Raw genomic sequence first — 12,935 nt, 5'->3', positions numbered from 1 at the left:
AGGAGGAAGATTAAGGAAGGCTTGTTGGCCTTGCTGAGGAGCTTGCCTTTTGTTCTAAATGGAATGGGATGCCATTGGGTAGATTTGTGTAGGAAAACAATGTGCCCTGATTTAAGATTTTAAAAGGCTCCTTGGCTGCTGTGAAGAAAACAGAATAGAAGCAAGGAGGGCAGTGAGCAAGCTTGTTTATACTAGGGTGGACATGGTGGAGATGGTCAGAAGCAGTTGAATCAGGAATGTGTTCTAAAGGTAAAAAGAACAGTTATTGTATATGAACTGGATAGGGAATGTGAAAGAGAAAGAAAAGGTAGAAATGACGCCAAGTGTTCTGTCTTGAATAACTAAGGGAATGGTAGTGCAATTTAATCAGATGGGGAGCAGTGAGGGAGGAGTAGATTATTGGGGGAAGAATAGAATCCAGAGTTCCGTCCTGTCTGTAATGCCTAATGGACATCCAAATGGAGAAGTCTCTTCCCCCACATATGACAATCTAGGCTTGATTCTGTTTATTGTAGGTCAGGCATAGCTGAAACCAAACCTAATTTTGAGGACCCAATAATTGGTTAGAACCAATATAAAATCAAGAATTGGTCAGAACCCAATATAAAGTTCCTTAGAGACCATTTAGTCATTTTTTAACATTAGATTGTATTTAATTCAGCAAAATTTCAAACAAACAAAAAATCAGACTTTCAATATGGCCAGAGGGATTGGTTGTTTCGTTGTATTTTTCCCGTTAACATGTGTAACAGAATCTTCACTCTTCGTGCTACACAGTGTGTTGCCTGTTACGTGTCTAAGAAAAATTTTTAAAGCAATGATGGACATTTGAGGGGAAAATGTTTTATGTAATTCAAAACTATTTTTTGAAATCCCAGTTTTTCCAGAATGTGAGTCACTGCTTAATTCCTTTCCGATGTCAGAAAGGAAAGATGACATTTCTACAAGAAATAGAAGCCACAAAAACTCATACAGGAGAAGATATGCTACTGTCTGGGGGAAAAGTGCTTTGGATACATATACAAAACTTCTCCTATACATGTGAAAGTAAGCCACGTTATTTTAAAAACTTTTAAATACTTCTCTTTCTTTCATATTAACTTTCAGATTCAATGTTCTTGTGATCAAAAAGTTTGTCGTTAGACATAGGAAACAAATATGGTTACCAAAGGGGAAAGGTGTGGGAGAGAGAAATTAGGAACATGGGATTAAAAGATATATGCCACTGTATATAAAATAGATAAACAACAAGGATTTACTGTATAGCACAGGGAACTATATTCAGTATCTTGTAATAACCTATAATGGAAATGAATCTGAATCTGATTTTATATATATATATATATATATATATATATGTATATATATATACACATATATATATCACTTTGCTGTACACCTGAGACTAACAACAATATTGTAAACCAAATTTAGTTTAATTTTTTTAAAAAGTTTGTTGTTACTACCTGGTGAAAAATAATACAGATTATTCCTGACCCATCACTTTAAAATTCTTTTGATTTTTCCAAGTCTATATTTTACTTCTTCTGAATGAAGAAGTTGGGAATTTGGCTGCCTTTCAAGGAATCTTTCATTATGATGGAGACAATTCTAATTCTCAATGTACATGAGGGCTCAGAAGGTTTTAGCAAGAGTTTCCCACTATAAATTTTGAAGCCAGTGAGTCTCCCTTGCCACTTCAAAATAATTTGCATCATCAAGCCAGTCAACTGCCCATGACTAAATTTTCCTTTCAAATAAAGAATCTGATCTACAGAGACAACTTCATCCCTTCAACATGACTGATTTTTTTTATCTTCAAGTCTTTTAGGAAATACAATATGAACTTTTCAAATTATAGTACTATCAAACGGGCTTGGCCTTTCTTTGCTGCATCACTAATAGTGTTCCGAAGCCTGGCTGGTCCAGCCAAGATCTGTGCCTTGAAATCCATGTTAAAGGAGAGTTACAAGGCTACACAAAACATCATGGGATTAAAATTTCCTAAGAAATTAGACAAATACCATACAAGATATCAAAATATTCAGTGTTCATGCTCTATGTGTGTATGTATACAACAAGAAGACATTTAAATTTTCTAGCGTACATTGTACACTAATTGACACACTGTACTCCAAAAATAGTCTTAATTTTCTGTATTTGCAACATTTATTTTAATTTAAATTTCATCATGCTAAAATTAGGTTTCACTTCTTTCTTTAGTCATTCTGAAGCATTGATCATATTTTCATTAAAGGGTCTTCACTGATGAAATGCTATGCTTCTTGGTTTAATAGAGGTTCCTTACAACAACATTCAGTGGAAAATGCAATAAATACTATTCAACAGTTTTATGATTGATTTTAGTATAATAACTTCCTGATGTGACAAACAGAAGCTAAACTTTTGTGAATTGTTATGCTGAGAAGGATTTTGAGGCTGAGTGCAGGACATTGAGAAAAGAGTTTCATTGTGTATTAGGAATGGCTGCTGTGAGGCGGGGGGAGTGATGACATGAGGGCAGCATATTTATGGACCCTGGAGTAATATCTGCTCCTGAATTGTTTTAATGGTTTAAAAGAAATGGTTGAATACTTTTTCTTTTTCTTGCAAAAAAATTATCACAAAGTGTCTATGTCAAGCTGAATACATAAGTCTTCTAGTGCCTTTTCTTCTCTTAAAGGATGAAGAAAGTCTATGAGACATAATACAGAAAGAATAGTTTTAAAGATATTTCTGCACTTAAAAATATTATAATAATGTATACTCTGTTGAAAGAAAAAATATATAAATAAATCAAAAGAGAAGCAAAAATTAATCATACACTTACCATCTAGAGGATTACAGTGGGGAAAAAAAAATTGTGTAAACTTCTAGACTTACTTCTATCCACATATTTAACATAAATTGAATCAGAATGCACATGTTTTCAAAAACCTATCCTTTTCATTTATGAATACAGATAAATCAACCATTCATATCAAAAAATGTACTCTCTATGCCATCGCTTTAAATTGTTGTTCAGTTTTCCATTGCATGATTATCCCTGATTTAATTCTCTAGGTGGTTTCTAATTTTTCAGTTTTTATAAACAGTACTATGGAGAACACTCTATGAATGAATCTTTGTACATATTCTTAATTACTTTCTTAAAATAAGTCCAAGAAATGCAATTTTAAGGTCAAGAAATGTGTACATACTTAATAGTTTTGAGATTGCAAAGCTACCTACTAGAAATCTCTAATTGGGTGGACCAGTTTCCTGTACATTTCACAACATCCAGAAATAGGTGCATTCACTTAGGGCTTTTCATTAAGTAAGAGTCTAAAATGTGGCAAAAGCCAGAACACTATCAACTACTGTGACATGTCCTAGCCTCTATCTCATTAACTGTTGGGGACTTTTTATTTTTTCTGGCACAAAGAAAAAAATGCCCTGTGAAATGTACATGCCACACCCTGAACTCTTAAAGTAAATATTTTGCCAGGGAAATCGAAGAACCGGAAGAAGAGAACCAATGGAAGGGAAGAGGGCAGTTCTTATCACTCCCGTACTTTCCAAAGGAGCCTCTGGGTACTGAGAATATTTATTTAACAGATCAAAGGTTTTAAATACATAACTGAGTTATTGCCCTGATGATGAAATCTTGGTAGCTCCCTATCGTAAATTTGAAAATTCCCCTGCATGCTTCTCAAAGCTGACACGAAGGAGCTAGCTATAATAACCTGAATTGTCAGAGAATAATTTGCTAAGGAATGCTGCTAGGTCAAGTCACAGATGGGGAGTGAGGCCACAAGTTCTTTCAGAGCAGGTAGTTTCACATTTGAGCCACCAATTTTCATCTGGTCTTGATGAATGGCATCAGCTAAAAGGCCAGCATGTGACATGTCCCGATTTCTAATATGTGATGTTGTTTAAATATTCCAACATCATGTAAGTTTGCTGTAGTCTTGTAGAGAATCATTTGGCTGTCCATTTGTTATATGTTCTGGAATTTTTCTAGGAAAGACTACACCTAATTTTTGATTTAAGGCAATCTGTATCTACTAAGAATATAATCAGAAATCTTTGCAAAAATTACACACGGCTGTTCATTGCAGCACTATGTAGAATAGAAAAGAAAATGAAAATATCCAAACAGTTAATAATAAAGTAATGATTAAAATAATTGTAGGATATCCGAAAGATTGACTAATATGTTGCCATTTAAATAATTTTGAATAATTTTATGTAAGGGGAAAACCCTAATGATATAATGATAATGAGAGTAGTAGGATATAACATTTTAAATAGCCTGTTAACACATTATGGGAAATTGTGTGTATTTATATCCGTGCTTTTAAAAATAAACAGATTGGAAGGAAATTCCAAAATGGAAACAGAAATGATCTTCAGTAGTTCTCCCCCCTTATTTTCATATTTTTTCTATTTTATCAATATCTTACAGTAAACAAATATTTTTATAATCAGAAAAGAATAAACTATTTCTAAAACCACATATAAAAAGAACACCATTTCATAGTGTATGCAGTAATTAACTTAGAAATATGATTTTAAAGGGCTACTTTCACAGTTTTAATATTTTCTAGTGAAAAATTGCTACTGGAAGAGAAAGAGTGATCTTACTTCTTGGAATACCTCATACCAGGCTTTCATGAAAATATTACAGTAAGTCTTACAAAATTTTTACTGTCCACCCCAGTCTCATGGATAATCCTAGAGGCAACATACTATGCCAGGAGAAAATCAATAATATATGTTGTGTTGGAATTTGCAAGATAAAATAGGTGAAAGCCAACTGGAAATAGTTTACAGGGGCTAGCAGGTTTTTCAAAATTTAGTAGTGAAGTTGCTGTGTTAGGTTAGGAAAACGTGTCCATAAAACAGTTTCAGAAATTGGTTACTTTGCTGGTTAGGGCTAAAGAATAACTAATTAACCACACCAGTAACTTGCTGTGTGATTGGGCAGGCCATTATGTTCTCTGGGTCCTTGCATCTCCATCAGAAAATGAGTGCTGTGCAAATACCTGCTCTCTGAATTCTCTTTCGGAAGGAATATACTAGTCAGTGATTCAAGAGAATTCTTTTATAGATCTTATTAATTAGCAGCTTCATTTCCACTGAATAAGAAGAAATGGCTATAAACTCTTGTAACATTATACAATTGTTTTTTGTGGTGAGGACATTTAAGATTTCTCTCTTAGCCACTTTGAAGTATACAATGCAGTATTATTGACTATCATCACAATGCTGTGCATTACATCTCCAGAACTTATTCATCTTCTATCTACAAGTTTGTGCTCATTTCCCAACATCTCCCCAACCAGCATCCCTTTTAACCACCATTCTACTCTGTTTCTACCAGTTCTGTATAGCCTTATGATGTAACTAGCTTATAATAACCCTTTTAACCAGTAGGCTTATAAACACTTCCTTGTGTTTCACCATGGTCTGACCCTAAGCAAGCATCTGTTCTGAATCTTGTTATTTTTCTTGATTGTGTTACATCACACCATCATCCTTCCTGTCACGGTACATTAGGCAAATCCTAAGAAAACTTGTCACGTCTAAGTACATCCATTACCTTTTATGGCACATTCCTTCAGTGCTCACAGGTGCCCATTGGGAGTGAACCCAATGATGGAATCAGATACATAATTGGAATGCACCACCATGCCCTCCAGCTTAAGCCAAGAGCTACCAATCTGCTTGGGGTTTATATGTGAGTTCAAGAAGATTAAATGATTCATTGGCTTGGTTCAAAAGATGTTTCAATAGCTACTGGGTGGAGTGCTATGGTAGCTAGCCAAGAAATGACACCAGTAAGGCCAAAGCTTTGGACTTATTACTGAATGGGCTTCTTGATTTGCCTCCTACAGACCTTAACCCCAGTCCATCTTCTGTAAGGGGGCTTGTGAGTGGTGGTAGATGAGTTGGTACAAACTGTGGTCTGTATCAGAATAACAATCAGTACAGCATCCCTAGAGCAAGTCCAAAACCTTTTATGATGGTCAACCAAAGGGATATACCCTTCGTGTTGATTGAATTTAACCCTTCTGAAATATTTCCACCCTTCCTAAGGACTACTACATTCCCTTTGTGGAAAAGCACAAGTGAAAACTGTCAGACGCTTTCAAACATCTTTCTCATACAGACTAAATTTTCTAGGAAAGATCTTTCTCCCAGAGATAAGTCAAGTGGAGCTGATTATTTTTGCCCAAGCTGAAGGGTGAGCAGAACCATTGGGGGAATAAAAAGTTAAGAAAACCTATAATATTTTAAGAAATTATTTATCTCACACCATGAAAGCCACTGGAGACTTCATCCTAAAACTCTGTGTTACTAATTGATAGAGACACATAATCATTTTAGAAAGACAATTATAAAAACAGGAGCTTAAAACATCATGGACCCTGGGTAGCACATGAAGCATCTCCGTGTGGGTCTCTCTCATTCATTTCTCTTTATCTCAATTTATCTTATTTTAATATAGCTTCATTTTTCTTTCAAGATTTTGCTTATTTTCTCTCTCCATCTTCCTTTTCCTTTTCTTCCTTTCTTGTCGTTCCCATTCTTATTCTTTTTAATTCATAAAATATAAGATATATTTTGCCCTGCCTTTCTACTTCTTTTTTTTTCTTCTCACCTTTTGTACCAAATAATGGTATTCAAGTATAACGTGCTTAACCAACTTTAGAAAATATGTTGGCCCTTTTACTTATTGACTAAACACATATGTATTTACTTTCTTCCTCTGCCCCCAAGAGAAAATACATTAGTTGAGTCTTCCACAGACTTTGGGGAGTTTAGAATAAGGTGGTAGCATGGAGACATAATTTTATAAATTATAATTATAAATGAGAAAGCTTTGATTTTAGAGTGAGAACAGCTAAGGAAATAATTCAGACATAATGTTCTTCATCCCTCCAACTCCAAGGAATTCTGACCCTTGTTGAATGTCACAATAAATAACATAAGTAAGGAATGTAGGGATTATTTGGAGCATCTGGAAAACTAAATTTAGTGAGAGCTTTCATTGAAGGAAGAGCAGAGGAAAAGAGGGCACTGAATGTTCTGCTTCCTGTAATTTATGGCAATAAAATACACTGGAAAAACCTCATCTTTCAGGAATTCCAATCATGCCAGATACATAAATAAGAAATCAGCACTGAATGGTAAATGTGACCAAATTACTCTATAGAATGTGAAAGAAGAACCATTTTAGGGAAGCACGTAAATACCCACGAGTATTTGTTGGACATCTGTCATGTGGTCAGGTTGGCTGGAGGAAAGAGCTTGGGCCAGAAGTCAGAAGGACTAAGTCCTGGTGGCACCTGGGTCACAAACTAACCATGTGGCCCTGACCAAACCATTAAGTTTTAACCTCAGTTTCTGCATCTAGAAAGTGGAATAAATACGTATCCAAGTATCATTGAGAGGATGGATAAGGCAATCTAGGTGAAAGCACTTTTTACAATGTAAGGTATAAATCAAATGCAAACGATTATTGATTGATACTGTTTCCACCACACTAAGCAATGCGGTCAAGATAAAGAGGTAAAAAAGACAGTCTTGGTGGTTGAGAAGCTTATAATTTAGTTAGAAATAAAAACATAAATTGATGAAAAAGAAGTAAGAGCAAGCACTTATGTAATAACTTACTTGCAGGCACTTTTACAAGTACTTTATGTATATAAATTTGTTAAATCATTACAATAACATTATAAGATAAATATATATATATATATATATATATATGTATCTCACACATATATAAGAATGACTAGTATTATTCCCACTTAACAAGTGAGGAAACTGCTGCAAAGAAATATAAAGTAACTTACCCAGAGTCACAGGTCGTAAGAGAAGTGAGATTTGAATCCAGGAGTAAAGCGGGGTTAAAGGGAGAGTGGGGAGGAAGAGATGGAAGAGGAAAGGAGAAGAAAGGTATAGAAAAAGAACAAAACAAGACCCTAAATTCTGTGTCTCAGGTTGTATGCTATTAAAGGAGGTTTATTATTTAGATAACCAACAACTTTTTGAAAATCTCCTCTGAGGATCATTCTCAGGGAAACAAAGATACTTAAGAACTACTCTCTGTCCTTAAAGAATTGAGTGAACTGTGAAGCTATTAAAAATAAGGTGGGATATGGAAATCTAACACGTGACACTTTACACAAAAGGAGAAATGAAGTTTTTCATTTAAAAATAAATAAAACATTCTCACTTGATAGTGGTGCAAAAATTTTTGAAATTTCCTAGATGTGTAAAGATCACCTCCTGGCACCTGTGAAAATTTCTTGCCTGCATCTTCTCAAATTAAAAAAAAAAAAAAAACAAGCCACACGCCACTCCCATCCTGTCATTCTAAAAGAGCTTGCAGTCCACCCACAGCCTGTGTGACACCACCTGCCAATTTCCCCAGCACGTGGCCCATTCCACCAGGAGGTGTGGCAAGGACTCCACAGCTTCCTCTTTGCCTGCAGTTTAAAGGTTGCTGATCTTTTTAGTTTTGCCTTTCTTGTGACCTATTTACCATTTTCTGTATGCCAGGAAGAGACTTGATCTTGGGAGTAGAAAGTAATTTGTCATCATCAAGTCACAGTCAGTGCTTTAGAACTTGAACCAAATCCAGGTTCCAGGAGTGACTAAGGCAGCTTAGCAGGATCACACATGAACTACCTGATCGCCTTCTCCAAGGCCGTGAGAACAAGGCTCACAACTCAAACAAGGGAGTCTAGATGAGCTTCTTAGAACCAACACCAGGGCTGTGATCAAGATGAAAGAGGAAAAGTTAATGTCAGACTTCAGACAAAAGGCAGAGCCAAGAGTGGAGGGCAAAGGGACTGACTGGGTTTCTCTCTCTGGGGGTTGCCCCACCCTTCTTGGAGCCAGGCCTTCAGGCACACTCACTGTGAAGGTGGTGGTGACCAGAGTGGGTAACACTCACCATACATATCTACAGGCTTGGGGAGACCCTCAGAATGTAGGAGGTCCTCACTTGCTGGAGTTCTGCCCTCACCCCTCAATCTACAACGCTATTGTCCCAAGAAGTTTTTAAGAAACCTAAGAGTCCTTCTGGTCTTGTCGATCGCCCAGCAATATGGACATATTGATTTAAGGGCCTTTCTCCTGCATATCAGCCCTCATTCCTAGAGTAACTCCTTTTACCCCCTCTACCGCCACCTGGCCCATCACTATTGTTAGATGTTCATATCCTATTTAGCATTCAAGACCTAATTCAAAGGCTACTTTTCCAGGGCAGTTTCCACAATTGGGTGAAATAGTTCTTCACTTTGAACTCCCATAGGACTTGGCTTTTCACATCACACAAGAACCTGTACTAGTCTTTTTCTGTACAGCACCACAAGTCACCACTGGTTATTCCCACCCGTCATTCCCCATTTCTATTAGTCACTAATTCTTTTATATACTTTGCTTCCAACTCATTTCCCTGATTCCCACCACAGCTGCCCTGACCTCGGGTCTCAGAACCCCATGTCTGCATTAATATGGTAGTTTTCTGAAGCCTTGTCACCCCATCACATAATTGAAGGTTATTATGATACTGACATGGAGAAACTTGTTCTCTGTTGTTCCATTTGGTTGATTCCCAAGGAGAGGGAAAGAAGATTGGACAAGTTCACCTTCCCTATGGGGCTGTTTTTGAAAAAAAATAGGAAAGATCCCTTTGTAGGAGCTAGATCTTAAGGGAAGACATAAAGGAGAAAAAAGAATGATGATAGAAGGGTTACATATAGAAAGTGAGGTGAAGAGATTTGGGGAGAGGGGCAGCAACCCTGAGTTTGAAATTTTAGAGAAAAGGAAAAATTAAAATTAATATCTCTTTAATTTTTATAATTTGTCATTAGGCTCTTCATAGATCTTCTATTTCCTCTCAAGATGGCCCTTCCATTGAAATTAAGTTGGACTCCTTCATCATAGTAATGACTATTAATTGTTGAGTGTTCTCTAGGTAACACTTTACTTACATATTCACCATTCTTTGGGTACGTATTTCTATACCTCTCTGAGACATAAGAGATTTGGGGAATTGAGTAACTTGCCGCATGTCACCCAACTAATAACATCAGAGCTGGGATTTGAACCCAGATCAGTCCAGACACACAGTTCATGCTGCTCCTCCATCACCTGCCTCTTCTTTGAACAGAAAAGGAGAAGGATGAGGTTATAACTGCATACCTTACTGTCAAGCATGCTAAGCCACTCTTGTCCAAGTTCACATGGCTATACTGTAGTAGAATTTGAATTTCAGTCCTGATCTACTTTGATCCAAGAAATCCAAGCTTCTTCAACTTTTCTGCTTTGATTTCCACCTAGCAACCTTGCTTCTCTCCATTCCCTTATAGCCTTTCCCAATCTTTCATGGCATTGCTAGAAGTAAACCTGTCTTCCATGAAGCCTTTCTTCACTATCCTTGTTTTATAATTATTTATCACTTACTGCACTTTGCTACAATACTTCTTAACTGAAGGATTATTAACCTCAATATTGTGGATCCCTAGAACCCATGGTTGGTCTTCAAGATATTTATCAAACTGCAGAAACTGTAGGTAAAATATTGGATCTATCCAATACAATATTGAAGGAGAAAAACAAAATTGGAGGACTGACACTACCTGACATGAAGATTTACTATAAAGCTACAGTAGTCAAGACGGTGTAGTATTGGTGAAAGAATAGGCAAATAGATTGATGGAACAGAATAGAGACCCCAGAAATAGACTTGGCATAAATATAGTCCACTGATCTTTGACAAAGCTGCAAAGGCAATACAATGAAGCAAAGATAGTCTTTCCAACAAATGGTGCTAGAAGAGCTGGACATCTACATGCAAAAAAAAAAAAAAAAAAGACACAGACCTTACACATTCACATAAATTAACTCCATATGGGTCATAGACCTAAATGTAAAGTGCAAAACTATAAAACTCCTAGAAGATAAAATAAAAGAAAATCTAAATGATCTTAGGTATGGTGATGACCTTTAGATACAACATCAAAGGTACAATCTATGAAAGAAATAATTGATAAACCAAACTTCATTAAATTAAAAACTCTGTTCTACAAAAGATTTGGGATTTCTCTGATGACATATGATGTACAGCACCTTTTCATATGCTTATTTGCTATCTGTATATCTTCTTTAGTGAGGTGTCTGTTGAGGTCTTTGGACCATTCTTAATTGGGTTCTTTGTTTTCTTATTGTTGAGTTTTAAGAGATCTTTGTAGATTTTAGATAATAGTCTTTTATCAGATGTGTCTTTTTTGAATAGTTTTTCCCAGTCTGTGACTTTTCTTCCCATTCCCCTACCATTGTCTTTCATAGAGTAGAAGTTTTTAACTGTACTGCTGGAGAGGATGAGGAGCACCAAGGACTCTCATCAATTGCTGGTAGGAACGCAAAATGGTACAGCCGCTTTGGAAAACAGTCTGGCAGTTTCTTACAAAACTAAACATACTCTTATCATATGATCCAGCAATCATGTTCATTGGCATTTACCCTAAGAGTTGAAAACTTATGTCCACACAAAAACCTGCACCTGGATGCTTATATCATCTTTAGTCATAATTATCAAAATTTGGAAGCAACCAAGATGTCCTTCAGTAGGTGAATGGATAGGTCAACTGGATAACTGGATAAAATGCATCAAATGGATGTGGTACATCCAGACAATGGAATACATTCATCCCTCGGCATCTGAGGAAGACTGGTTCCAGGACCCACCATGAATACCAAAATTCCTGGACGCTCAAGTCCCATATATAAATTAGTGTGCTATTTGCTAATAATCTATGCACATCCTCTCATATACCTTAAATCATCTCTAGATTACTTATAATGCCTAATACAATGTAAGTGCAATGTAAATAGTTGCTGACTTGCAGAAAACTCAAGTTTTACTCTTTGGAAATTTCTGAAATTTTCTCCTGACTATTTTCTATCCATAGTTAGTTGAATCCACAGATGCTGAACCCAAGAATATGTAGGGCCAGTTGTATTATTCAGCGCTAAAAAGAAATGAGCTATGAAGCCATGGAAAAGACATGGTGGAACCGTAAATGCATATTACTAAGTGAAAGAAACCAATCTGAAAAGGCTAAATACTGTGTGATTCCAACTATATGTCACTCTGGAAAAGGCAAAACTATGGAGACAGTAAAAAGATAGTGGTTGACAGGGGTTTTGGGTAGTGAGAGGGATGAATAGATGGAGGGCAAAGGATTTTTAGGGCAGTTAAAATCCTCTGTATAAGACTATCATGATGGATGTCATTATACACTTGTCAAAGCCCATAGAATGCACAATACCAAGAGTGGATCCTAACATAAACAATGGACTTTGGGTGATAACGACATGTCCATATGTGTTCATAGATTGTAACAAATGCACCACTCTGGTGCATTTGCAGGGGCAGGGACTACATGGAAAATCTCTATACCTTCCTCTCAGTTTTGCTGTGAACCTAAAACTTCTCTAAAAAAAAATGTTTTAGAAAAAGACATTTTTCTAATGTCTTAGAAAAAAATGTTGGGTCTATGGACATAGGTGGATTTTTCTGAGGAAACAGGCCACAGTTTTCATCAGAGCCTTTAAGGATTCTCTAACTCCAAAAAATTGAAGAATCACTGCCTTGGAGCATTTCTGCAAATTTTTTTTTTCTCTGAAAAAAAAATCTGTGCTTATTCCTTTAAATTCATTTCCCTGAGCCCACCATGCAAAGGACTTTCAACTTCCCGTAGTCTTTTCTGTAACACAAAATGGGCTCCGAATTGCTCGGAGTTGTTTCCTTGGGCAGAATTACAGGACTCGTCTTATCTGAGATGGTAATTTCCCAGCCTTGGCACTGCTCCTCTTTCCTTTATCCTCATTCAGATAATCATGCTGCACAGTTTGTGTGCTACTTGATTTCC

This window comes from Eubalaena glacialis, chromosome 1 (assembly GCF_028564815.1).
Source record: "Eubalaena glacialis isolate mEubGla1 chromosome 1, mEubGla1.1.hap2.+ XY, whole genome shotgun sequence".
Taxonomy (NCBI): domain Eukaryota; kingdom Metazoa; phylum Chordata; class Mammalia; order Artiodactyla; family Balaenidae; genus Eubalaena; species Eubalaena glacialis.
Note: the sequence above shows the minus strand (reverse complement) of the source record.